A 24,522-nucleotide genomic window follows, 5' to 3' on the forward strand; every position below is an offset into this window, starting at 1 on the left:
CAGTCTCCTTGCTTAGCCATTCCCAGTCCTCCCCATCCACCCCCAGCTTTTTGTCCCTCGTCTGTTTGCCCAGCCAGTCCTAGTTCCCTCCTCCATTCCCCAATCTACCTCTCTCCCTACCACAAAGCCTCCAGTCATCCCACCCTCACCCACTGGCTCCCAGTCCCAGTATCCCACCCTTGGCTTCTCTTCCAATCTCATCTTCCTACCCAGGCTCTTTGTCCTGGTACTTTTTCCCACTCAGTCCCTATTAGTTCCCTACACCCGCTCCTTGTCAGATCTGTTTCCCCTTCTTCTGCCTTCTTTCCTCCACCCCACTGGTTATCAGTTTCACTCTCTTTACTCTGCCAGTTCCAGTTCTGCCCCTTATAGCTCCTCATCCAATCACAGTCCTTCCCCCAACCCACTCTTTCTTTCTCTCCTACACAGACACACTTCTTGCCCTGGCTGCCTGACCTAGTCTCCTTGCCCAGCCAGTCCCAGTGTCTGCCCCCCAACTCCCAGTCCCAGTCTCCATTCTTCTGCCAGCCTCAAGACCCAATCTCCACCACCAGACTCCTTAACCCAATCTGCCCCTGCTCCCAATCTCCTCTCAGGGTACATCCAGTACCAGGTTCACAATGGCTCCAGTAACACCATGGTGCCAGGCCTACACTTGTAAGGGGCCCACAAAAGGTTAATCCAGCCTGGGCCATAGCCCAGCAATGTGAAGAGTCAGCAACTTCCCAGGGCCAGCTGAAACACTCAGCAGCCTGGGGAGCGCAGTGCGCAGGTGCAAAAGGGACTGGGTGTTGCAGGGTGTGCTAGGAGTTGTAGTTTGCAGGTCGCTGTGTTCCGCTGGGGCCCTGGACCCTGTGCTGTCTGCTGCACTACTAGTCCCAGAATGCCCCGCGCCATGCTACCAGCTGCCCCAGCTGAAGTGATCAGAGCGGACCAAAAAGAAACCCCAAGCAAGGAAATGGTCTGGTGCAGGGAGAGGGTTCCCGGCGCTAATCCTGCTGCGCCCTCGCTCCCTCCCCCTTGGAGCTCCTGGCTCCCCCCACCCTGAGTCTCCCTCACTCTCCTGGGGCAGTGGGGAGCTGTGGACAGCCCCCCAGTGACCGTGATGCCCAGAGACACCTGGGCACTGTCTCGACCCTGCACTTCAGGGTGGGGGGTGGTTGTCTGTGGTCCCTGGGAGCAGGGTGGTGGTGACAGTGGGGCTTGTCGGTGCTAGCTGCTGCACCCCCTGCCAGTGGGAATGCCCAGAAACTGCCCCCCTGCAATCCGGAGAGGGGAGGGGACACAGTGCGGTTTGGGGGAAAAGGGACAGTTGTGGGGAAAGTCTGGGTGCAATGGAGGAGCTGGCAGTGACTCTGTGTGGGGGCTGTAGGAGAAGCAGGGTGTTAAGGTGGGAGTTGGTGTGGCAGGGGGCAGAGGGAGGGACGAGAGAGTCTGGGTTGAAGGTGGCGGTTGGCTCAGTGTGGAGGGGCAGCAGAAGGGAGGGAGGTGACAGTCCTGGGGTGAAAGTGGGGTGGGGGCAGTAGCAGGGAGATTGAGGAAAGCCTTTCTTAGGGGGTTAGTTGTGTGGGGTGGGGACAGTAGGAGGGATGGGGGGAGGGGGAGAGCCCAGGTGTGAAGGTTGGGGTAGGAGCTTGAGGCTGGATTGTGGTAGCCTTTGTGGTAAAGTGTGTGTGTGTCTCTCAGTGTCATTTTCTCCCTGCAAAAGATGAGCACCAGCAATTTTACTCCCCACACTCTGCCCCAAAGTTTTGGAAACATTATTGTACCAAAGTAGAAAATGCAGCTTTCAAAAAATGTATTTACGAAACATAATTTTGGGTGGAGGAGGTGGTGCTGGGGAGATGCAGGTGCGACACCCCTGACTGCTACATCCAGGCTTAATATGGCTCATAAGTGTGTTAATTAAGAACTTGTGTTCAAAGTCCCAACCAGGCCCTGAGTGTTTAAACAAAAAAGACAAAACTAACAAACAACCCCTTTCCACACAAAACAAATTCAGTGGTACTCTGGGTACACTGATGTTAGCTCAGTTTGTTCTCTATGGGCTGAGTGGAGGTCTCAATCAAATGTGGCTTCAAATATCTTATTTTGTTTTTGAATAAATGTTTTCATCCCCATCCCAGCAATACGACATTTACTATGGCATCAATGGTGCTGTCACGCCGGGCCCACACTTGGAAGGGGGCCATCACAACCACATGGGGGCCCACAAATATGTTTGGTGCTGGGCACACAAAAGGTTAATCCGGCCCTGGGTACATCAACACTGCAAAAACAAAAAAAACCCACAGCAACAAGTCTTTGAGCCCAGGTTAACTGACTTGGCAACTTGCTCTGGGGCTAAAAATAGCAGTGTAGATGCTCCTGCCTCAGGTCTCGTCATTCCCACATGGGCTGGAGCTCGGGCTCTGAAACCCGGCAAGGGAGTGCTTAAGTTGGTTGACCCAGGCTCTGAGACTCGCTGCTGCTGCTGCTGTTTTTTTTGCAGTGTAGACATACCCTTAGTTCCCCTCTCCTATTGTCAGCTATTCTCTCTCAGCTCCCCTGGCTGCTTAAAATCCTCCTTCAACTCTTATAAACCTCTCAGAGCCTCCCTCTTAGCTCCTGTTACCCTTTTTTATTCATAGCTTTCCTCTCTATAACATCTGCTTCTTCTTGCAAGACTTCACTGAATTATAGCATTCCCTTTGGATTCTGCACAAGCAATATTATTAGATAATTATTTCTCCTTTCTCTTTCCACTCTCCTGTGTTTTCCCACTTCCCCTTATACTACTCACACTGCTTAGTAGTTTCCTTTTCTAACCATCTGCTCTATTCACGTGGGTTGTTGCAAACAGATATGACCAGAAAACAGACCAGGCAAGAGGATAAACAACTCAGTAAGCTGAAAGGGAGAGTGGCAAGGAAGGACCTAAGGCAGAGGAGGACAGAAAACACCACTGGGGTTTAAAGAAGGTAACATATGATTTATTTTTCTCTTTTTCCTGAGAAAAAGTCAGAAGGAAGTATAAATTCTAGTTCTAAACACATCTGGGTTCCTCTTAGGGTGACCAGACAGCAAATGTGAAAAATCGGGACAGGGGGTGGGGGGTAATAGAAGCCTATATAAGAAAAAGACCCAAAAACCCAGACTGTCCCTATAAAATCAGGACATCTGGTCACCCTAGTTCCTCTTCTCCTGTGGTAGCGGCATTAGAACTATACCTCTTATCTATCCTGATAGCCAAACACCCTGTCCTACCAGTGCGTGTCCAAAAGGTAATTCAGAGCCCTGCACAATAAATCTTTATACATTTCAATGAGCAAAATCTATTAAGCAAATGTATTCCCAAGCAAAGGAAGGATTGGGGAACCTGATTCATTAACAGAACAGTGAATTAAACATTCTGCCTGTATTTTGGGGATTAGAACTGAAGGCTTGTGCAAAAGCAGATGGATATGTGGTCTAAGGTGAAGGAAGAACATATGTCATTGTGAATAGAAATCAAACAGGGACTTGAGAACTGGCCCTCACCCCACCACACACATACCAGTCAGTGTGCTCTCATCATTCACGTGTTATAATTTTTGTAATGAAAAAGCAGAAGTGCTCTTTTCAGGTGAAATTCATCTCTGTGCAGCACAAGGCATAGGAGTCATTAAAGTCCCACCCAGAAATGTTCTGGCTGAATTTAAATTGTACAAACTTTTTGAACTTGAATACACAATCTTCCCATACTCTGAGGGCTTAAATGGATTTGATTCCGCCTGTGCTGGCACTCTCCACAAGGGTGAATTTCACCAATACTATTTCTTTCTGCAGGACAAATTCAAAATTTTTTGCTCAATTTTTCCTCAGTCTCTATTCAGACAAAATTTCCAATGGCCTGGTTGAGTAAGGCCTGCGTAAAAACTGAGCGGTGTGAGGACTTTGGCACTGCATGAATAAAATGGAACAAAAAGAGAGGAACAATAACACAAAACAATTCACTTTAATGGTATCATCATGATGTATACAAGCCATAACTGAGTAACCATGTGATTTTATTGCTGTATCCACAGTCCTTCCTCAACCATGTTCTCTATTATTTTCACTCTCACTGTTTATATCAATTCTAAAGTTAGATTGTAACCTACTTAGGTTCGGAACATGCCTTTCTGTTTGTTCTGCAAAGCAACTAACACACTTTTGAGCACTGTCAATAAAATAAAATAACAGCAACCCTCCAGCCAGGATTTCCAAAGGTGACTCATGATTTTGGTGCCTGGAGTGGGGCAATTGCCCCACTCCTGGAGAAAAGGGTTAAAAGCAGCCCGGGAGAGGGCTGCTGCTGGGGAAAAGCTGATTGGCCAAGCAGCTTCAGCTGTGGCCACACCCCAATCACGGCCCAGCTGGCCTTTATAAGAGGGCAGTGGGCCAGGAGGACAGTCTCTCTCTAGATGTTGAGAGGAGGGGCCTGACTGCTGGGAGCTGAGCAGGGTGCCTATCAGTGGAGCAGGGCTGGGGAAGTACTGGGTTGCAGGGAAAGGCAGCAGGTCCAAACTTCCCTTGCCTGTGATGACTGGCTTGTACAGACTGCAGTTGACCCCAGTGAAACTGGGGGCTAGATGGTGACTGGCAGTAGTCCATAGACTGAGGCAAGGGGGGGATAGAGGGTGGGAGTTCCCCAGGGAGGGGAGACCCAGGAAGCGTGTGGGAGTATTGCAAGGGGACAACACCCCAGGTAAAAGGGCACCAGGAGCGACACGGGGGCCAGTGATGGCGCGACACCAGCAGAAGGTGCTCCGGAGCTGGTGAAAGAGCTAATTCCTGGATGACCAGCAGGAGGTGCTGCTGGGTGAGTCTGCGCCCCTTTACAGTGTTCCACCTATGATGCTTGAAGGACCCATTTTTCAGAGGGTGGGCACTCAAATGTCTCAAGTTGGGCACCAAAAAAATCAAGGCACTGAAAATCACTAGTCATGCTGATGTCCCATCTTCTTATCCCTCCTCAATGCCAGATTAGAACTATTTAACATTTTTCTTCTGATACCAAAAAACTGTCATTAATGGAGTTGCCAGTTCATCTAAAAATGTTTCTCTTAAAATGCAATACGAAGTCCCAAAGTGTGTATTTTTATTTTAATGATAGTATTTCATTCTTCATTATCTGCATATATCACAGAGCTTGCCTTTCATCCTGTATAAATGCAAGGTTTAAAAAAAAAACCTCACCAGTCAGTCATCAGATGCACAAAAAGGAGCATCTTTTCCACAGTGCATCCTGGAGAACATTTGAGAGAAAATAAGTTAAATGTGTGTATTCAACTGGACTAGGAAAAGCAGAACAAAGCCAAATTGAAATAATGTCTCAAATTTGTTTGAAATGCTCAAAGATTGTTTAGGAGTGGATTAATATGTGATGCTAGCAGGGTCTAAGACCCCTGGTCTCTACAATTAGAGTATATCATATTTGGGTGTTTAACTATGTGGTACCTGCAGATCGTAAAGTATATACACACTCATGAAAGCTGATGCCAGACAGCTACAATGGTTCTAATTCTTGAACCGCTTTGATCAAATTCTGATATAAATTTGGAGTTCCACAAACAACCAATAAAGTGGCTTAAGGACAGACATGAAGTGCATATGGATTTTAGTGCCCATCAGTAGCACTTCAGAGGAAGCTGTACATTCTGAAAAGTGCTTTCCAGGAATCAAATACAACAATATAATCTACAAAGCGTCAATTAAGGTACACTCCAGGCAGCAACATGTAAACAGTGATGTTTCTCTCTAACTGCAGAAGGCTAATTTGATAACTATGGAGAAGAAACAGGGGGGAGTTGATAATCATTTGTGATGCCTGACTTTGCTAACAGAAGAAAGATGAATAATTCTGGTATTGACCTTCTGAGGCAGAGCTACTCATTTTACCCTGGCACATAGCTAAAAGCATTTCAGTTTCAAACAACTGATGAACTTTCAACCTTCAATATCACTGATACATGTCAACCAAACCAAGACGGATGAAATAAATACACCGCATTTTTGGTCATTGTCATCCATATAACAAGCTAAAAGGACATAATTTATGGCTTTTCACTGAGATTTTTGCCATTTGTCATTATTAAAGATCCCATAGCATAGTTCACAATGGTAGCAGTTAACTGTTGTGTCCTGCTCAAATTGTAACTCAAGTAATTATATTCTGTTTACCTAAGATTAGCTCTGTGGTTGCCATTGAGTCAAGTACTTTTCACTTCTTGTCAACTGTTGTGTAGTGTTATTAAAAGCAGTTGTTAGATATCACCCCAAAGGGGTGTGAAGCAATTCTTACTATATAGATAGCATGTGAGTCTGTTTATAATATACTTTGGCTTTCAACCCTAAGGATTCCAGTCTATAAATGTAAGTCACAATAATCATTCTTATGTTTAGTGGTAACAGAGTTAACTTTCCCTTTCTCTTCTCTACGCTAAATGTAATCAGACATTCCTTTACTGCTTTGCTCCTACTTCTGTCTATTCCTAGACCAATACCAAATATAGATGTGTACTAAATGTTACATTTTTCAAACTCTTAGCATAAACTGTTCAAACTTAGTCCCAAACCAGTTATTCTTCATATCTATTTCTCTTATCCCCTAAAGACCATATTCAGTAAAGTCCTTGATGGCAGCAGGAATTGTGTGCATGGATTGGATACACAGACCCTTATGATTTACAACAACATGATTTTGTATTTCATGCCTATCAGGGACTGAAAGTAATCAATTTTGATCTATGGCTATTGTTGAGATTGATTGTACTACCTATTCCTATGTTTGCTTGGCATATTTGTTAGTATAGTAAAGTTATTCTTTATGGGCCTAATCTTGAGGTCCTTATTGAGTTCTTACTTGGAGTAACTGAGTTATTTTAATAAGAATATAGTATTGATAAAGAGATTTGGGCCTGCAATAGCCAAAATTCTGTTAATATTTAAGGGCTTGTCTATACAGAGAATTAGTGCATGACAAGTCAGGTTATAAATCTATAGCATACTATCCTGCGGTGCACTAAGTTGCTGTGTAGACCCAATTCCACCTATTCATTCCAATTCAGAACAAAACAAATTTCAAATTGTTGGAATTTCCCACAGAGCAGAAACTTGGATTTCCAACCAGCCAGAAGAGACACCCTGAGACAAAAATAAAAGTCAAGACAAACCTAAATGGATGATAGCTGTTTAGAATATTCAAATAAGGTAACATTAATTTTGTGTGGCTAGGAAAAGACATTATGAATTGATAAAATATTTGTACATGTAGTTTAAAAACAGACTGAAATGATTTCAGAGATATAAAAAGCGACAGACTGAATGTCAGATGCTATATAAAAACGACTGTCAAATAAAGCTTAAAAAAGACATGCTGGAGAAAGACTGTCAACTTTTGACGTACATATCAAATTACCCTTAAGTCTTTTATGTTTCTAAATGTGCTCCCTGGGGGTCTATTTTTAAAAGTTCATCAATGAAGTCATAAAAATATGATTTTAAAATAACCTATAACATGTTTTAAAAACTGCAGTGAAAAAGCATACTCAGAATACCTTCATAAACTATTATGCCATAAAATGACAAAGCACATCATATTATACATTACATGACTTGATATGATATTACATGTCATTACATACTACTGTCAAAGTAATGTAAAAATAATAAATGTAAAATGAGAAAATTCTAAACAAATTTCCTTTTGAAACAAAATTGATTTTTTTTCTGAAGCAATTTTCAAAACAGTTTTTTTAATTTCCCTTTCACAGGAAATTTCAAAAATATTTTTATTCAGTTCAGAATAAAATCTAATTCTGAGATGTTGAAATTTCCTGCAAAACAGGAATTCCAAGTTTCAACCAGCTCTACTGAGAACAGATGCCCTTTGACAGAAGAGGATGTTAAAGAGTTTGAAAGCAAACTGTTCTAAGCATTTTCCTCTTCTACCAGCAACACCCCAGTCTTTCCCCTATTCTCTTTCATGCATATACTGATTTTGGGTATTGAAAAAGCTGCTTTTGGTGGCGTTTATGTTTGAGATAAATGATGCGTAGAGTGCGTACTGTTGGCACTTCGTCCCGTTTCATCAGTTCTCCCAACACTTTCATATAGATGTTGAATAATATGCCTGCAAATCTTGAACTGTGAACTTGTAGCTATACCATCACATAAACTAAGATGGGTTAAATCTAGTCTGAACTTGGATGGAAGACATCCCAGGAAAATGTAGGACCCTGAAGAGTTGGGGAACCTGTATGCGACTTTCCTTTCACTCAGTACTGATCCACTGTGATGTAATATTAGGGGCACTGTACTATTGCCGTGGGGGAAGGAATAGCTCATAGCACGTTAGAGACACCCCTCTGGCCAACTGGGGACTGGCTATACCAAACTCTAAAGCAGTGGTCTCCAATCTTTTTATGCACAAGATCACTTTTTTTGAATTTAAGTGCAACCCAGGATCTACCACAACCCTTCCCCGAAGCCAAGCCCCACCCCACTCCATCCCCCCTCTCTCTGTCGTATACTCTCCCCTACCCTCACTCACTTTCACCAGGCTGAGGCAGGAGGTTGGGATTTGGGAGGGGGTGCGGGCTCTGGGCTGGGGCCAAGGGATTTGGGGTGTGGGAGGGGGCTCTGGGCTGAGCCTGGGGCAGGAGGGTGTGAGGGGTACAAACTCTGGGAGGGAGTTTGGGTGCAGAAGGGGGCTCAGGGCTGGGGCAGAGTGTTGGGGTGCAGGAGGGGGTACGGGATACTAGCTCCAGGAGGGAGCTCAGGACTGGGGGTTGGGGGGTGCAGGCTCCTGCCGTGCGGCACTTATCTCGGGCGGTTGCACGGTGGGGCTAAGGCAGGCTTCCTGCCTGCCCCAGCCCCATGCTGCTCCGGAAGGGGCCAACGCACCCCCTGCAGCCTCTGGGGTAGCACATGGCTCCATGTGATGCCCCTCTCTGCACGCACTGCCCCCACTGCTTCCATTGGCCGCAGTTCCCCGTTCCTGGGTCATGGGAGCTGTGAACATGGTGTTTGCAGGCAGGAGCTGCGCGTGGAGACCCCTAACAACCCCCCACAAGCCACAGGGGTGTGATGGCCGCTTCTGGGAGCGGTGTGGGGCCAGAACAGGCAGCGAGCCTGCCTTAGCAGCAGCCCCGCTACACCGCTGGACTTTTAGCAGACAGAGATCACAATCGACTGGGAGAGTCTCCAGGATTGACCAGTCGATCACGATCTGCCGGTTGGGGACCACTGCTTTAAAGGAAGTCCTGCCCATTCTTCCTTAGACACAAAGGGATGAATGTACAGAAATCCAAAACAATTATAAGAATAAATATAATCTCGACAAGGTCAGATCTAGTACCAAGCTTTCCCATAACAATTCTTAAATTTGTAAAGACAAGTGAAAGATAAAACATTTAAGACAACTGATGTGCTTTATAATGACAAAGAAGGTTTCAAACAAAAATTGCCCTGCTGAACACTTTTAATCCATACATATGAGGCCTGTAATTTTTTCCAGCTAGTTAACAACTCAAATGAACACCTACAGTAGGATTAATTCTATTAGTACATTGCAGATGTCTTTCATTAGAAATCATAAATAATCTGTCTTATATTGTCTAGCTAGAATGCATAATTTCTGTATGCATGCATGACAAATGAAGGCTCCAAATTCAATAACAGTGCTAAAGTTTTAATGAGCTACTTTGTTATCCCTTTACAATAGATGTGCAATGTTGTGTACAGCAGATCAAGGAACATGATCATTCCCCTCTATTCGGCATTGGTGAGGCCTCATCTGGAGTACTGTGTCCAGTTTTGAGCCCCACACTACAAGAGGAATGTGGAAAAACTGGAAGGAGTCCAGCGGAGGGCAAAAATGATTAGGGGGCTGGAGCACATGATTTATGAGGAGAGGTTGAGGGAACTGGAATTATTTAGTCTGCAGAAGAGAAGAATGAGGAGGGATTTGATAGCTGCTTTCAACTACCTGAAAGGAAGTTCCAAAGAGGATGGATCTAGACGCTGTCTGTTTTTATAATATGATGGGAGTTGTATTTATCCCCAAAAATGGATTTTCAGTACTAAAATATAATGCCACTTGTTTACATTTAGTTCCAAGCAAGCAGAAGTATAGATGAAGGGCTAATAATCAGTATTAAGCTTGGGTTTTCACCCAGTTATATCTTATTTTGGCATAGATACTGTCCATGTGACTTTGGTTCTTTCATCTGTGAAGAAATATGGTACTGTTAAATGAAAATAATCAAATAGTTTCTCCAACACAATTCTTCATCACATCTGATGTTTACTTTCTCCATTCGGAGTCTTGAAGCCTTAGACATGTTGACAGTGATAATGAAATGTCAAAACAGGGTGAGAGAAATTAACTTTTTTTAAGAACTGAAACTATACACAGATAAACATACTGCCAATGATTTACAAGGTCTTCAATAATCTGCCTGCAAAATCTTACCAAATACTGAGGCTCAGAGCCCTAGAGCCAACAAACTGCAGCTCATCTTTAAGGATGAGTCAATCTCGGAAGGTTCAGAGATCAGGATAAGTTCATAAAAATATCCAAAAAGTTCATAAATTTATTCAAAATTTATCAAATTTCTCTAGTCCTGAAAAACTATCCTGAAAATGTCCACAGAACAGTCTTTTTCTGAAGATTCCTAGCAATTTGTTTGCAGTCTAAGATGCATATGCCTCAAGAACAGTCTCACACAACATCCCTGAACTTTCAGTATCACAAAGAAACCAGGAGAAAAATGGCTTCTCAATCTACTGCAGGCTCCTCGCCTTCTGGGTGTATTTCAATGGGGGATGCAGCAAAGAAGGCTACAATAGCCTGTGCAATTTAACATTCTCTGTGCCAACAAATGCAGATCAGGTTCTACAGCAGAAGTGGCTGAAATCAGTGGCTAGCTGGTAGCAGTTTGGTGATCTCAGTCTTGTTCTTAGTAGACAGGTGTCTATATAACAAAACAGCCCTGTCTTTGCCAACAAGGATGCCAGTTATTGTAATCTCAGGCACGAGGACAAGGACTAAATAGACCAGGTGAACTAACCTCTTACAGGGCAGTGGATGAGGATACTCACTGATGGGCATTTCTGGGGAACTGTGTTGATGATGCCCTTGTTTTGGCTTCTGTGGAGAGGAGACATTACTCTTCAAAGCGGCTTTCACTGGCATTAAATTCAATTTTTTAAAAAAATTTACATGATAGAATTGCTTCTAGTGATAACAGCAAAGTACCCAGTGCCCTCTCTCATATCCAGTTTTCATTTTACACTTATTAACAGGTTTACTACTATCTCTGAAGGACTGTGTGCTGCATCATGAACAACAATTTATAGTGAATTTCACGGCATGGCAACCAAAGGCATTTGAACATTCTATTGAGCATTTAAAGTAATGCAGAAACATCAAGGCCCCCCCCCACTTTATCATTCTGGGAAAGCATTTCAGAAGAAATGGACGGGGCACTGACAACATTACGGAGTATAGCACCTATTATTGCTAGAAAATACATACTTCAAAGACATAAAGTACTGAAATTTATCTTCAAGCAAGGAGTCTTACAGTCTCTCAAGATGAACATTTTTAATTAAAAATCAAAGGATTCAATATTTGACAGCAGCACTGAAACTTTAGAATGAGCACTACCCAGAGATATAACCGAAGACATGACTTTATAGTCCAATATATCCAAAGTAAATTCAGAATTCAGTGAATATTTAAAGTTTTACCATAGCAGAATTTGATTTACTTGCCTGTAGATAGTTGAGTTTTTTATTTATTTATTTTTTACTCATTTGCTGAGTAAAAGTGCAGCTGCTGTGTTTTTATTTATCATTCTTATGCTATAAAGGACAAAACAGCTAAAGGCTAACACTGAAGGGCAGAAGAAACATGGGCATTTGGCTGCTAAACCTCTGTTCATCACTGTACTGTGACACTTCTCTATGGAGTCAGTGCCTAGTAATACACTGACATTGAACAATTAAATGTGTTTATCACCCCATACCTAACCCCAACTCAGATAGGTGGGAAATGATCTAATTCCCAATACCCCAGCCACTGAGTTATGACCCAATGAAAAAATTAAGTTCTAAAGCAGATCTAAGGGCTTGTTTACACTTACCAGAGGATCGACACTGCGGTTGATTTAGCGGGTCTACTGGTCTGCCCAGTAACTATCACCAGGTCATTTAAACCTGGACTGCATTAAGCACTGGAGACTAAAGTCTGGAAAACACCTGTATTGGCAGAGACATTGGCTAGATGCCCTAATAAATTTTTTCCATCTTTTTTTTTAATGATTCTATTTGTTTGACTACTCAAGGCATCTTTTCTTGTTTGTGTCCTATTAATATTTTCAGAGCATCAGTGTGTTTCTACAAGTCTACTTTACATTTTCCTGATCAATAGCAATGACGAAATTTGAAGGCAACTTACATCAATAACACTTTCTTTTTCTGCTTCCTAGCTAACTATGCATACTTAACAAATACCTCTTTGCAATCACTGAAATCTACTTAAATAAGTAGTTTCTGTACACATCAATGTTTAGTCATTGCAATGCTTGTCCTTTGTCCAAGGTAGGAATTGGTAAGGAAGGAATTCACCATATGCATTATGAAATATTCACCTACAGTGATACAAAGCAGATTTAGTCACTTACCAACATGCATTGAAAAAATCTTCAAAAAGTTTTTCACACTTTGGGCAGACCATGTTTAAAATGACATAACAAGCATTCCAAAAAACAAGGAATATAACCATCTCATGTCGTCTTGCACCTGACATGGGTAGATACTGTGTGTCCTGAATTCCCATTGACTTCAGCACTTTACACAATCAGGCCCCCTGAATAGCAGAGGCCATGCACCTTTGTGTAACTTTCTCGTGGAATCTTACACTGGATTCTTGATAGAAACAAAACTTGCAGTGACTAGAACAGGAGGATTTGTCTCTATAAAGACAGCAAGATTATGTCCATTGTGACATGGCTCACAATTGGGAGACTTTGAGCACAAGGGCCAAATCCTGTAGGACCTTTGTCACTTGCTTCTGTGTGACTATGCTTCAGATCCAGATGAGAAGTTTGCAACCACTCCATAAGTCCTAATGAACTGAAAAGTTGACATTAAGCTGTTCAGCCCCATGATTCCAAGAACATACCATCTCATTCTGAGCTACTGAAAGGCTTACTTCAAAGATTCAGGTAATAGATTCATTTTAGTAAGTCACACATTTTAAAACATATTGTATCTTTTCCTTGCTAGAATTGCTGTCTTGTCTTTGAGATAGTAGAATTAAGATAAATTTGGAGTAAAATATTTTATCTCTAGCACATAAATATTTATAAGTAATTTGCTCTTTGAGGAGAAACAGCCCTAAATAGAACTGCCTGGGCAAGTATATCTGTATTGGAATGGAAAGTAGTTGTTCTGGCTAGAATCCCATACTCTCTAGCATTTGCTGGTTGCAACACACGATTATATAGGCTACCTTTTGGGAGACATCCAAAGACCAGTCTCTAGCCTTCACATCTACTTATTACTTTATGGGAATGTGTGCTGTTAGCTATAGAACAAAACTAAAACTGTGTCACACCTTCAATCTAGACAGGTAATTAAATCACCAAAAACAATGGACAAACAGGAAGGGCCCCTTGCATTTTAGAACATACATATATAATAAAGCTGTAAGTTAAATGAGCAAAGTAAAGAGAATGCAGGCTTAAAACTGAAAACTATGTCTCTGATGCACCCTGTTGTACTGTAGTAGGCACTGCAGCATGCAGTTTCCCAGTCTCGGGACTTTGCAGAAACAGACAACTATACAGCATAAAGTTCTGCACTGCTACCAGCTTTTGTGGTATTTAATGCTAGTTGGTGGCTATAAAGCCAAACCCATAAGGTGTGTAGCGGTGCAAGTGCTCCTTGAGACGACATAATTTATGTCGTCTCAACAGGCCCGAGGACCATACAGAACAACTCATAGCCTAGAATCAGGAAAGCATAAATGTGTTAAGGGTGTGCAAGTCCAATTCCCCCACACAACAAATGAGCCAGGCTGCTGTAAATTACTCCATCTGTGAATAGTTCTAGAGCTGGCAGGGAGGGGAGTTGCTATAGAGCCACTTTGTTAGCCCTGTAACACCAGATGATTCTCCTCCATTGGAATGGCCACATCAGACTTACAGAACATTTTAAGACACTCTAATGTCATCATTACCACAGCCCCAGAGATCAGGGTCTTTGTCTTCAATGGGAGTTCAACATACTCAACACTTTGCAGGAGATACTCAGCAACTCACTGGACCAGGCACAATACCTCCAGGAAGGTTAGGTAGAGTGACCCCTGAAACACACTGGTAAAGTTAATCATGTGCTCCCTCTCACAAGAGTAACACACTAGTTGATACGCAGGGGAGAGGGTAGAGCCATGGTCTCAGTCCTACCCATATCCCATTAGGGAGGTGAATGCTTGTGTTCAGCACTGACTTTGAACGGGTATAGCATTCAGGAAGTGCAAGGATTGTGATTGTTCTAAATTCCATGCTGGAGCGGAGATGAGGGCAAGGCTTTTTGCACACTCCAACACACCTCTGCATGGACCAGTCATAACCTAGTATCTAGAATATTCTCCCTCCTATTAAATGTGTGCTACTCCCATTGATTACTGGTTTCTGTGGAAGTTGTGTGTGTCTCATTTTGTGTCTTATCTTTGAGTTTCAGCTTTTTTTTTTGTAGATTCTAGTCAGGCTTTTCCCCATTAGTTGAATGTATTTGTGAGTATACTCTTAAAAAGAGGAGGAAGCTTTACCATTGACATGCTACGGTGTTCAAGGCTTCTTCGGGTTTAATGTCATTAAGCTTTAGGAGAGTTTGGACAATGACCTAAAATGCCAGGAATAACCAGGTATGTGGCTATATTAAGGACACAAATTTATTAATTCAATAAACCAGTTAGAAGTAAAAGGGAAGTTAACTTATGCAATCAAAGCCACTCCAAAAAGAGAGGGCAGAAAAAGGAGGAAGACTCATCCTGCCTAGGAAGCATGGCGTGGGGTAGGCATTTACAATGAATGTAATAGCTTATTAATTTCCAACATACTCAATTTGTAATCACAGTTTTTTGTATTTGGTATACTAGATCAGGGTGGGCAAACTTTTTGGCCCCAGGGCCTCATCTGGGTATGCAAATTGTATGGCAGGCCTTGAATGCTCATGAAATTGGGGTCTGGGGTGTGGGAGGGGGTGAGGGCTCTGGAGTGGGGCCAGAAATGAGTAGTGCAGGGTGTGGGAGGAGGCTCCGGACTGAGGCAGGAGGTTGGGGTGCGGGTGAGGGCTCTGGAGTGGGGCTAGGGATAGGGGTTGGGGGTGCAGGAGGGTACTCTAGGCTGGGACCGAGGGGATCACAGGGCAGGAGGGGTATCAGGGCTAGGGCAGGGGGTTGAGGTGCAGGAGGAAGTCAGGGGTGCAGGCTCCAGGCAGAGCTTACCTCAAGCAGCTCCCAGAAGCAGCGGCATGTCCCCTCTCCGGCTTCTGTGCAGAAGCATGATCAGGTGGCACCACATGCTGCCCCATCCACAGGCGCCGCCCCTGTAGCTCCCATTGGCCACGGTTCCTGCCAGTGGGAGCTGCGGGAGTGGCACTTGGAACGGGGGCTGCATTTGGAGCCCCCTCCTTGCCCTTAGACATAGGAGCCAGAGGGGGGACATGCCGCTGCTTCTAGGAGCCCTGCTCTGCAGGGCTCCCTGGCGGGAGTTCGAGGGCCAGATGTGGCCCCTGGGCTGCAGTTTGTCCACCCCTGTACTAGATCCATGCAACAGAATAAAAGCTGAGTAATAATCTTAGGCCAACGAAATTCACCTCTAGTGAAGAGGGCCAGCACAGGCCTTATGCATCACTTAAGCCTTTAGTACAGGGGTGAATGTCATTTAATATTGCATACTAACACCAAGTGATCATACCAATTGTGTAGCTTTAAAAAAAAAAGTGAGAAGTATATATTTAAAACCTGAATATTTTGGACATACTTAAACCATATTAATCTCAATGAAGTGTGACAAAGTTCCTGCTCTACCTTGGTAGGCCTTGCGCTTATTGGCGGATTTGCTTGCCTTGGAGCTTCATGGTAGCCCTCAGCTTGGCATTTTCTGAATTCACAGTCCAGGTCAACTCCTCCTGTGTCTGACCAGGAGTTGGGAGGATTTGGGGGGAACCCTGGCCCGCTCTCTACTCCGGGTTCCAGCCCAGGGCCCTGTGGAATGCAGCTGTCTAGAATGTCTTCTGGAACATCTGTGCAACAGCTACATCTCCCTGGGCTACTTCCCCATGGCCTCCTCCCAACACCTTCTTTATCCTCACCATAGGACCTTCCTCCTGGTGTCTGATAATGCTTGTACACCTCAGTCCTCCAACAGTCCGCATTCTCACTTTCAGCTCCTAGTGCCTCTTGCTCCCACCTCCTCACACGCACACCACAAACTGAAGTGAGCTCCTTTTTAAAACCCAGGTGCCCTGATTAGCCTGCCTTAATTGATTCTAGCAGCTTCTTGATTGGCTGCAGGTGTTCTAATCAGCCTGTCTTAATTGTCTCCAGAAGGTTCCTGATTGTTCTAGAACCTTCCCTGTTACTTCACCCAGGGAAAAGGGACATACTTAGCCTGGGGCTAATATATCTGCCTTCTATTACTCTCCTATAGCCATCTGGCCCGACGCTGTCACAGAAGTCAATGTATGAATATGGCCATCACATGCAAAGATGAAGCTCTCTATCAATTTAATAATTGGTGAACCTGCCTTCTTTGATTGCTTCTGCTGCAAACACCCCACCCCCAAAGAAAAAATATTTGTCATGATTTATGGCAGAAACAGATGCTACCTCATATAAAATCATAAACAAATGTCTTTTCTGGGTGTGCAAGCTTGAATAAGCTGTATGTTGTGCTTCCAGTCAAATTCTTGATTTAATGCAAGTAATTCTGTATTGCCTTATAAAAATGGCTATTAGTGAGACAATCTGAGAAATTAAATGTATCACCACTGTTAGTGAACATTCAACAAATCTTTATTGTAATATAAAGCTTAGGCCCATTCCTACATTATCAGAACTTGTCAGAAAAAGTGATTGACTTTGATACACTTGAAAGATTATAAAATGGTTGGATAATTTCAGTGGAATGCAGTGAATTACATTGAAGTATTCACACTGATTCAACCTACAAATGTATGTACTTTTAACATCTGGCCCTTCTTTTTTTCAACCATAGTTTAAAAAGCAAAGAATACAGATTCCACCCACACACACACCAATCTATGAAATCAAAGTAAAGGAATGAACACTAAAACATTAGAGCACTTCAGAAGATGATAGAACCCCTTCTGTATAAAATTCTCCTATTGCACTTCTAGAAAGCACTTGTCTTATAGAAATGATTCATTAACTTTCTAAGTGGTGTGTTTTCTTATTTTGAGCATTATTTCACAATATGAAAATGCCTCTTCATATCAGCCCTAGACACTATTTATTAAAATGTTAAGTTACACCTAATAAAATATAATTATAGCACTTTTGACATCTTTATGTAGTACACACATGCATAACGCATATTTTGCTGGAGTTAGTTTATTCCCTTTAATGTAAGAAGTTTTAAAGTTGTAAAGAAATGTTGTAATGTCAAACTGAAATTTACTATAAAATTTGTCCTTAAAATGAAGCAAAACAGCAAATGAGTTCACATTATTTCAGGGATCTAATATGATACAGGTAATACATTTATTTTATATCCCAGTTAAAATGAAGAAATTTCCAGGATTCAATAATGGATGGTCTGAGAAACAGAATTCATTTTAAGGACACTTTCAGCAGGAAACTAAATCTCTTAAAAAAAAAAAAAAAAAAAAAAAAAGATAGGGATATATTGCCAGCATCCATGGCTTGGCACTAATGGAATTTAATCTCAAATGGTTTCTTACTCCAAGAATAGACTTCAGTATCCTTCTAGCCATATCAGGCAATACCGCAAGTCTCTCTGGAAGCCATATATGTCCAATGGTAGTGCCAAATGAATTCAATTCAGATAGTATTGCTGAGAAGCAACAGTCTGGGAGGACAACCTGCAGAGACTGACTGTCAGCAGCCTAGTTGTCAATCTGCTGTGAAGTTTCCTAACATTTGACGGATTCATTTCCCAGTATTGCCAACCTCAAGAGATTAAAAATCATGGGTTAGACCCTCAAAAATCATGAGGTTTGTTTTTTTTAAATCAAATCATAGGGTTTTTTCCTTTTGGTCTTTAACTCCCCTCTGGGTGGGTGTGTGTGTGTGTGTGTGTGTGAGAGATCATTTCAATTTGAAAATTTAACGTTTAGTGTGCACACAAACATCTCACTGGCTGCTCAGGTGGAGATTTCACATACCTTTTCCTCACCCTATGAGAGGGGAACTGCCATCCATTTCCTACTATTGTCTTGACCCAGCAGCAACACTTCTCTGCCTCTTCTTGAGAACCACACTGAGGGGATGTGGGTGCCCTATTCAGAGCTCTTCAAGGTTTGCAGGCCTCAGCAAGTTTTACTTCCATACCGTCAGCAGCATAAATCAGTAAGCACCGCTGAGGTCCCAGATGACCTACCATTTGACTAGTTTCACAAGTTTCATCACAAAACTAAACCACAGCCATGCTACAAAACAGTCTCTCAGAAAAAACTGTGACCATGCAGAGAGCCCAAAAATGTTTTAAGCCAAATTTGTCTGTCTTTGTATGTTTAAACCTGATGGTAACTATATTTCAGTTTTGTATTAAATAGTTCACAGGCCTCTATCTGCAATACTAATGCACAAAATGGCAATTTTTACCACTCTTTTATTGAATAATACCTTGTTCCTTATAGTCAAAAGCACTTCTTGGGCAATAAGTAAAGGTTATTTACTTAACATAAATAAGAGTGGCAGAATCAGACCCTATGCTTAGGGCTGTAGAATAGGTTTGTTCGGTCTTCTTTCATTTAAGTCAGGACATTTAACGGTCCTGAATGATGGGCAATTTTTGAAGTTTCAAAGACATATGAATGCTAATATACTCTGGAAAAAATGCAAGTTAACCCAGTTGCTATTGATTGACTGATGCCCGTTGACCAAATACGAAATTAGTTTTTCTCTACATACTGAGCAATATGTCAGACATGTTGTGCACTGTAACAGCATTAAATGGAGGATTTTTGTTTGTCTGGCAGAGGACGAGTGAGAGACAAAGAGAACAATATTTTGAGGTATCTATCTTCCAATTTGCATGACTGAAACTAGTGTTTTTAAGATCATGATTACAGCAACTCAGATAAAAATTGAATAATTTCATGGATTTCAAGATAAAATACATAATTTGGCTAATATTTTAATTATTTGCCCAGTTAATAGAGAAGCTAATTATTCGTGAATATATACAAATTTCCTCAAGATTTTTCAGAAAAAAATGGGAATAACCCAATTCTCCTTGAAAAAGTAGCCACAATGGGAGAAATAATACTTTAATGACGGATGTTATGTTCACCTGTCTTTTCTCAAACTGACAATTTTGGCGTCTGAGATATTTTTGGTGTCCTAATTTCACCCTCCTTGCACCTCTCCACAACTGAAGTCTTGTGTCCTAAAGCCACCATCATCTATATCATCTAACTCAGTAAAGCACAAGGACAATTTTCCCAAAATAGACAACTTCCATTGAAATCCAAGAATTGAAAGTGTCGGTTTAAAAGAGAGGAGAGAAAGGAAGATAAAACAGGTTGAACATAGTGATGATTAGAATAGTACGGGGAGGATTTCAGAAAATCCCTGATCAGTGACAGCATACACCAGTATTCCAGCCATTTCCCTAGTTTCTCCTCTTGCCACATGCTTCCGTTTCTGAAATATTAATTCAAATAAGTCATGTTTTGAAACCAACTAAAAGATGAAAGCTCTGAAAAATGGGTAACAACAATACTATTAGTCCTAATGTTACAAAGCCTTCTAATTTACTTTAAGTTCCTAGTTATTATCTCTGGAATTTATTAGGTGGAAGAGAATAGCTGAATAGTATTATTCCTTATGGTACACCAGGGCCATTTTCAATTTAGCATCATAATCTTAACTCTGTTTACAAGCATGTGCTGAGAAAGATCAAAAGTGATGAAAATTCCACCTAGTTTGAAACCTCCAGAGCGCAATCTTTCCTAAGAGGCAGATGTAGGCTTGGATGGGACTTCAAGAAGTCAACAAGTCAAGCCCTATGAGCTTAGGCAGGACCAAGTAAACCTAGACCATCGCTGACAGGAGTTTGTCCAACCTGTTCTTAAAAACCTCCAATAATGGGAATTCCACAACCTCCCTTGGGAGCCTATTCTAGTAGTTAACTATCCTTACAATTAGAAAGTTTTTTTTCTTATATCTAACCTAAACCTCCCTTGCTGCAGATTAAGCCCATTACTTCTTTTCCTGCCTTCAGTGGACAAGGAGGACAATTGAACACTTTCCTCTTGATAACAGCCCTTAACATATTTGAAAACTGTTATCAAGTTCCCCCCTCAGACTTCTTTTCTCAAGACTAAACATGCCCAGTGTGTTTAACCTTTCTTCATAGGTCAGGTTTTCTAAACCTTTTATCATTTTTGTTGCCCTCCTTTGGACTCTCCAATTTGTCCATCTTTCTTAAAGTGTGGCACTCAAAACTAGACACAGTACTCCAGCTGAGTACACCAGTGCCAAGTAGGAGGACAATTACCTCCTGTGTCTTATATACAACACTCCTGTTAATACACCCCAGAACGATATTCATCTTTTTCACCACTGCATCATTGTGATCCACTATAACCCCCAGATCCTTTTCAGCAGTATTACCAACTCCCCAGTTATTCTCCATTTCGCATTTGTGTATTTAATTTTTCTTGCTTAGTGTTGTACTTTGCACTTGTCTTTATTGAATTTCATCTTATTGATTTCAGACCAATTCTTCAATTTGTCAAGGTTATGATGAATTCTAACCCTGTCCTCCAAAGTGCTAGCAACCCCTTCCAGCTTGCTGTCATCTGCCAATTTTATAAGCATACTCTCCCCTCCATTATCAAAATTGTTAATGGAAATATTGAATAGCACCAGACCCAGGGCAGAACCCTGTGGGACTCCACTAGATACATCACCCCATTTTTGATAGCAAACCATTGAGTATGGTCTTTCAATCAGTTATATACCCACCTTACAGTAATTGCATCTAGAACACATTTCCCTAGTTTGTTATATTTGTTTAAACATTCAGGTTTGTTTTAATCTATCAAGAGCCTAATCTTTCCAGTGGGTTTAAGTTCCAGAACAACAGAAAATTCCCACATGCTGCTGTTAGCTGTATATACTAGTCCTCATTTTAGCATGCAATATAAGTTTTCTTTGTTTCTTACCCCTTTAGGGGATGCTAACATGCAGGTTTTTTATTGCATCACCTGTTCAATGCTTAAATCAATGAGACATTCACAACTCTACAATCTTAGTTCAACATTAAACAGTTTCAGTTCAAATTGAATCTTCAGGGACTTTATTCTCATTCATTATATAGAGGTACATACACTCTTGGCTATTCATTGTTAGGATTAGTAGACACATTACAATGGTATTGATGTGTTTCTCATCCCCACTAGGGAAACATATTAGGTCTGCAATTTGCAGGAATTTGAGTTTCTTTCTTTCATTATGTAACTTACTGTAGCTGTATACTGCAGTGAGCTTCCTAGGAAAATCTATGCCCTGAGATTTTAGTTTAACAAGATTATAAATAAAATATTTTTAGATTAGGGGAAAAAACATTGTGGTTAAAGTTCACTTACAACTTTGTGTATTGAATTTACTTCTCGGTTTCCACTTATAAACTACCTAGGTTCTTTTCAATACACTGCAACTATTTCCAAATCCTGACTGATTCAATTACTGTGTTGTCACTAAATCAAAAACATATGCTGTAAAAACACTTTTGTTCTACACTCTCAATTGACTAGGAAAACCAAATCTCATCTGAAAGAGGATTTCGATCACTTCTTGTGTAAAACTACAGGAGCGTATTAAAGCATAACTGAGCCCCGTTGAGGCAGCTCCCTGGAACCACAAAAGCTGAGCAGGGATGGACTTCTCCAGGGGCAAAAGGTCCCCTAAACTCTTCTTTCCCTTTAATACTTTTTTTAAAAAACACATAAGGGTGGATCAGGCACCTGGAAAGGGAGAGAGAGAGAGAGACAGCAGGAACTATGGATTTCAGAGTCCCAGGATCTCTGATGTGAGAACCTACACTCCATATAGATTAGATTCTGGATCCTGGCCCCAGCTGCTTTTTCACTGCTTCAGCAGTGAAAGTCCGCTGATCTGATTAACTATGCAATGTTAACACTGCAGTACTCCCTGCTTTGACTGCTTCTGCAAAGACTCCAGCCAATAGGTGCAGATTCGGAAGCAGCCAAAGCAGGGACTGCTACACTGAGAGTGAGAAGGTAAATGGGGCCCTCTCTAGTGCTCCGCCAGATTCAGAAGACGTCCCCGTGACACACATACACACACATGCATACGTTATTGGGGCACCAGAACTCTGGGGGTTCCGCTCATCCCTCCTGCCTTATGGCTATGAGGAAAAACTGCAGAGAGGAACCAACTGGCAAGGGCAAGAGCAGACAAAGCAGGAACCTTTGGACATTCTGGAAATTTCTACAGTTTTGACAGAACATTCTCTGCCCTGTGCTGACTGGCTGTTTGCTCCAGCCCTCTTTCTCTCTCACAGTCTCTTCACCTCAGTTTCACTCCATACATGCCCCTCTTTACCCTCTTATCCCCTGCCTTGTCTCCCTCACTTCCCTTCCCTTTTAATGGCCTCTCTCCCTTCATTTTTCTGATTATTTAGCACATACCATCCTAACTAACCCTACCAAAAAAATCTGCAGAATGAACATGTTTGCTGCCAGCACATTGTTCATTCTGTTGCGCATTCTACCCTTTTCCCCCATCCAGTGTCTCTCTTGTCTGTTTAGATCATAAGCTCTTAGGGGCAGAGACTGTCCAAACTCTGTTTGTGCCTAGCACAATGGGGCCCCATTCTTGGTTGTCCATAGGCACTACGGTAATTAACATGATTAATAAAAAATTAAATGGGAATTCCGCTATTATAAGGGGAATCTTTGGGTGGTGTAGATGAGTCTGGTGTCTCAATCACAACTCAACTCGTAGCTATCGGTGAGTACATGGGTGGGTGGACAGGGTTCTGGCAGTAATGACTGCACTTCTAAAATTCCTGACTTCCAGAACAACCTTGGGGGCATGGGAAGCCAGGTTCAAGTTAGAACAGCTTTGAGAGTGCTCTGCATTATGGCAGGGATGAGGCTGGTCCCTAGTTACCTCCAGAATCAGGGACCCACAAAGATGGCATACAGTGACCTTTGCCACCCCCACACACACCCCCCACATACACACCTGAACTGTTCCATGGGCATAGCTTGTGCATCAGGCATAATTCAGAATTGGGGTCATCTTGTCTAGAAGAGACAGACTTGTCTTAAAATATATCTAACTACACTGGTGTTTTCAGACCTAGTCTATAATGCCAATGCACTGGTGACTGTCATTCTGGCACATGAGCATACCAAGAACTGTATTGACTGAGCTGACAAGAACAGGTAATTGATGACAAGGTATTGTAGGCACCACACCATTATCTGCATAGATTACTCTGCTTTTAACCTTCTTTGTCTGATACTTATCAGCAGCCATTATCTTCTGCCTTACACTGTTGACAATTAAACCTATATTCCTTTGGGAGATCTAAATGGCCCACAACTTTTGAATTCAGAAAATCAGAAACATAACCTTTATTTGAACACTCCATTTATCTGACATGAAATGGCAGCATTATGCTCTCTCCCAGATCAGCGCATGCAACACACTAATACACTGTGTTACATGTCCCTTTCAAATGGCTACAGGATATGAATCTACTACAGCAACCATCTAGAGAGTTATTACTTTAGCTCAAAAGGCAGAGAAACATGCTTTCAGCACTGGAGATCCCTGGTGGCCTATGATAGTAGCTGTTACACATGTACCTCTCCCATTAAATTGAACAGAACTGACTCATGAAGACAAGGAATTTATAAACCAAATTATAAAACTTGCTGATGCACATAATTTGCATTAAAAATACAGAAACACAAATGAAGACAGATAATATATAATAAAACTCCTCCTGAAGGATGTATTGATTCTTTTCATTGCCCTTACTGGAACAATGCAGAAGAGCTGTCATAAGTAGTAACTGGAAATTTTTTTTGAGTGTCGCAGTAAAACTCCTTTTCTGGATTATGTAAAAGATGAGATTGTGGTACCAAATGGAAGAGGAGACTACTTGTTGCATAATTATAATCCTTAGGGATGAAGGCGAGTGACAGATGAACATACCAAGGTGTATTTGGCATATAAAAGGACAAAACTAGTTGTTA

At 42.0% G+C, this 24,522-nt stretch overlaps 1 long non-coding RNA gene across 1 annotated transcript in view; it reads left to right on the top strand.

Annotated features, from left to right (window-relative positions):
- Positions 1-2,848: 2,848 nt before the first annotated feature.
- The window catches only part of LOC119567250, a 40,956-nt gene continuing 19,282 nt past the window's right edge, over positions 2,849-24,522 (top strand). The window contains exon 1 of the long non-coding RNA XR_005227187.1: positions 2,849-2,960. This is a non-coding gene — a long non-coding RNA (uncharacterized LOC119567250). The remainder of the gene's footprint in view (positions 2,961-24,522) is intronic.

This window comes from Chelonia mydas, chromosome 10, assembly GCF_015237465.2.
Source record: "Chelonia mydas isolate rCheMyd1 chromosome 10, rCheMyd1.pri.v2, whole genome shotgun sequence".
NCBI classification, from domain to species: Eukaryota; Metazoa; Chordata; order Testudines; family Cheloniidae; genus Chelonia; species Chelonia mydas.